The sequence below is a fragment of the Acomys russatus genome, chromosome 10 (assembly GCF_903995435.1).
Source record: "Acomys russatus chromosome 10, mAcoRus1.1, whole genome shotgun sequence".
In the NCBI taxonomy this organism is placed as follows: Eukaryota; Metazoa; Chordata; class Mammalia; order Rodentia; family Muridae; genus Acomys; species Acomys russatus.
In genome coordinates this window covers 70,294,761-70,299,382 of record NC_067146.1, presented here as the reverse complement: position 1 = coordinate 70,299,382, position 4,622 = coordinate 70,294,761, and the positions used below count along the sequence as shown (strand labels likewise).

The 4,622-nt window shown below is 42.3% G+C and overlaps 1 non-coding gene across 1 annotated transcript; it reads left to right on the top strand.

The window, feature by feature from the left end:
* Window positions 1–3,832: 3,832 nt before the first annotated feature.
* Window positions 3,833–3,939, top strand: LOC127194950 (U6 spliceosomal RNA). The gene has a single exon (XR_007831330.1). It is a non-coding gene; the product is annotated as a U6 spliceosomal RNA (small nuclear RNA).
* Window positions 3,940–4,622: the final 683 nt, after the last annotated feature.

Below are 4,622 nucleotides of genomic sequence, written 5' to 3'. Positions count from 1 at the left end.
GGAATCCTATCACAGAGAAATCCTATCTTGAAAAAATTGATAGATAGATGATAGATAGATAATTATAAACACAAATAGAGATAGAGATAGATGACAGATAGATTAGATAGATATAGAGATAGATAGATAGATAGATAGATAGATAGATAGATAGATAGAGAGATAGAGAGATAGATAGAGCTGGGCATGGTGGCAGAGGCAGGGGGATTCCTGTAAGTTTAAGGCCATCTTGTCTACATATTCCAGCACAGCCAGGGTTATGTAGAGATACCCTGTCTCAAACAAACAAAAGTGAAAAGGAAGGAAAGGAGGGAAGGGAGGGAGGTAGAGAGGGAGGGAGGTGGAGAGAGAGAGAGAGAGAGAGACAGACAGACAGACAGACAGACAGACAGATCTATTCTTCTGATTAGGTAAATTCACTAATAAATATCTGGGTTCATAAAACAGTCAGGTGCACAAGACTTGTTTAAACCATTCCCAGAATAAATTCAGGATGTCTCTCTCATTAAAAATTTAAATTATATATGCCTTTATAAAGTAAAGACATCACTACCTCAAGTGAACTGTACTTTTACTTGAAAGGTTAAAGTATTGTGTCCCTAAAATTTAACCAGAAGAATGGTCATTCTATCATCTTGTATTTATGTTCTACCAAACCTTTGCTCACTCGCCATCCCAGGGTCTCAACTGCACGGTGAAGAAGAACGAGCAGTAAGCTAGCAACTACAGCACCTCGACTATAGTGCTACCCCGCAAGCAGGAAGCCACTGAAACTCTGACTTCAGCATTATTTTCCTACAGTAAGGTTTTCCTGGGTCCTTTAATGCTGGGTATGATGGTATGTACTTACCTGGTTAGCTCAACTGTCAACTGGACAAAGCCGAGAGTGACCTGAGAGGAGGAGCCTCAATTGAGGAATTACCTATGATGTCATCATGGGTACTAATTTATGCTGGAGGGTCCCACTGTGGGATGTGGGTGGCATCATCAAGGCAAGTAAGTGATCCTGAAATATCTGTATGTTTCATTTATTATACACACACACACACACACACACACACACACATATGCTCTCTGAGTGTAAGCTGATCTGTGAGTGCTATCTTCCACAAATCCTCCTGTTTCTTACTGTGAAGTAAGTTCCTTGGTTAGAGGTAATGCTATGTGGGACAGCAAGCACACCTGCTTCAGATTTCTGCCTTGCCTCCCCTCAGTGATGACCTGTGATGTGACCTGGAAGTGGAACTCTTTCTTCCCCTAAGTTGCATTTGGGCCAGGTGTTTCATTACAGCAGAAGAAATAAAAATAGAATGGTGGCCCTACTATAAAGTAAAGGGTTGGAATTCAAGGTACAAACTCAGGAACAGGTTCTTTTCTTTTCGTGCAAATATGGCAGCAAGAGACCCAAGGAAACAGCCCATGGGAAGAAGAGAACTGATTCCATCCAGTAAGTTGTCCTCTGACCCCCACACATACATGCACAAAATAAATAAAATGTAACAAATAAACAAAAAAAAAACAGTAAAAAAAATAAGCTGGGCAAACAAAACACTTTCTTTCCTTCTGCTCCTCTGTCTCCACCTTTGAAAGTCACCTACCTGATGGGGCTGGGCTTGAACCTCTGCCTTCTAGACTTTTTCCTGTTGCCACCAATTAAATCATACTTGATTTTTTTCTGAATCATAAATACTTTACAAATTGGCAAATATCACAAGGCTTCTGCATTGTTATTGCTTTTAGTCTTTTAACTTTTAACTTTACTTATTTTAGCTAGGTGTGGTAGCGCGAGTCTTTAACCCCAGCACTCAGGGAGGCAGATCTCTGTGCGTTCTGTGAGGCCAGCCTGGTCTCCAAAGTGAGTCCAGGACAGCCAAGGCTACCCAGAGAAACTCTGTCTCGGAAAAAAAGAAAAAAAAAACTTACTTATTTTATGCGCATGGGTGTTTTGCCTGCAGGTGTGTCTAGGGAGCAGAGGAAGCCTAGAGTGGATATGTAACACACTGGACAAATGAAGTCCTGGGCGAGTGTGTATTGCTTGACCTGGGTACATCCATGTTAAGATCCAGTGCCTCAGACCCACTGGCAAAGCCTTCCTCCCAGGCCAGGCTCAGCAGGACGGCAAAGCTTTCCTGGGTCTGAGTGTGACACTGACAGTGGACAAACACTGGTGTTTATGAAGGGGTGATTAGTGTAGCAACTGCAGCTTTCTCCTCCAGATGTTTATAGTCTTAGCCGCTGGCCTACAAGCAACTCCTCCCTCTGTGCTGTCCTTCTGAACACACTGAGGTACCAGGCTGCCTCCCATGGGAGGTACCACGCCACCAGAGTGCACTTGGCCACCTGGCCTCAGCTTTTCTGTACTGTGTCTGTGTGTCTGTCCTTCCTTCATTCCCTTGAGCCCCCTACTCAGGTCAGGGCCCCAAGCCGACAGGACATAGCATATGTCTGTGCATTATATGCATGCCTGGTGCCCACTGAGGCCAGAAGAGGGTATTGGATCCTCTAGGACTGGAGCTACAGATGGTGCCAAGCTGCCATATAAGTTCTGAGTTACGGAATCCTGGGCTTACCGTATTTTTCGGACCATAAGACATACTTCCCCCCCCCCAAGAGTTGGGGAAATTAGGGTGTGCCTTATGGTCCAATTGCTATCTATCAGGTATCAACAAAGAGGTGACTTACCGATGTCTTCGGTGTGCTGGCTGAGGAACTCATGGAGGATTCAGTGTGTCCACAGGAACAGGAAGAGTCGTGGGCAGTATTGCTGAAATCCTTCTCCGACAGAGCTTGGTCTCCACCCACCCATCCTAATCACGCTGATCTGAGCTGAATGCCAATCCAAGCCTGCTGGGTAAGCGTGTCAGCTTGTTGCAGGGAGCGGGGCAGGGGGAGTACAGTAAAATGTGTAGCAATAAGGAAGCTCTAGCTACCGTTTGTTCCTTCTTAACTCCAGTGGCGCCACAGTGCTATGCAGAAATCATTACTGGGCATATGGGAGAAGACAGAATTGTTCATTCTGCATAGTGAGAAGACAGATGGATTGAAAAAGTGTAGTCCAAACGTCCTGGAGGGCTTCTGAAAAAAAAAAATCTGCTTTACTAGTGCTGGACCAGTTCAGAACACATATTAGCAAAACAACAAAAAAACAGGTTTAAAGAGGTGAAGACTCATCCAGCTGTGATTCCTGGGGCTCTTACCAGCCAGTGGCAACCTCTTGATGTTTCTATCAACAAAGCATCTAAAGTCTTTATGAGAGAAGAGTGGAACAAGCGAGTGGCTGCTGGGAATCATGAGCTGACTCCAAGGACAAATGAAGAGGCCTGCTATCACTCGAGTGTGTGAATGGGTTAGAACATCATGGCAGTCAGTGAAGGAGGAAATCGTTGTATGATCATTAAAAAATGTGGCATTAGCAATGCCTTAGATGGAACCGAAGATAATATCAAATATAAAGATAGTGAAGAAAGTGATACAAGTGATTGTCAGCAACTGAGCTTCCTAAATTCTGACACTAATGATGATGAGTTTTTGGGGTTTCCAGAAAACTAGAAAAGTGCTTGAGTCTCTAAGTCTTTCCTCCTATTGAGTTAACATTGTTTAATATTGCTGTATTTTGCTATATTTTATTATACTAGTACTAATTTGGTTTAGATTTTTTTTTTTCTTGTTTTACTGCTCTAAAAGCTGGCTGTATTTCATGGTCAGGTATGTCTTCTGGTCCAACAAATATGGTAGAAAGAATAGCGGATGCTTTCAACTGCTAAGGCATTTCTCCAGCTCCTTTGCTCCTAGATTTGAAGAAAACAATCTGTCATCAAAAAACATCTGGACTGTGCTCATGTCAGCAGCACATATACTAAAATTAGAACGATACAGAGAAGATTAGCATGGCCCCCAAGCAGGGATGACATGCAAATTCATGACGCAGTCCATATTTTTAAGTGGAGGAAGCACCAGAATTATACAAACATATTGTCAATGAAGTATACTTACAGTGTTGTTAGTATCATACTTTCTGTTGTACACATGTATGGGCTATTTTAAGGTGCAGCGACCTACAATGAGGTGCATGTGAAATTCTCTTGAGAAGAGTGGGCTTTGCTGGACCCCTCTCAGAATAGTCTCTGCAAAGATGTGATGCTGGAGACCTGCAGGAGCCTTACTGCTAGAGGCTACAACTAGGAAGAACCCTGATATTGAAAAACACTGTCAAAGTTCTAAAGAACATGGAAGGTAATTTTCATGTGCAAGCTGATATGAATATACTTGTGAAGAAATTTTAATGTGTTCTGTAATTTTTAAAGAAAACTAACAGTGTTTAAAAAATAGCGTGCTTGAAGTTTGTTTATGCTTAGTAAATTCTCACAAATCCATGTTTTGAAAAATTTGGACCATGTTTCTCCATTGCATGTATAACTGTGTCTGTATAGGTATATGACAATAGCGTGGGATATTACCCGTCCAGAATTATTTTGATGAGACCACAGGGAGATGTGAAAAGAAGGTCATTTCCCATACACATGCTATCTCTCTTTCACCACTTTCAAGATGGTGACTCACTTACAACCATGATTTTTATACTTATAACGTATTAATTGCTCCAATTGGCCACATGTAAATAT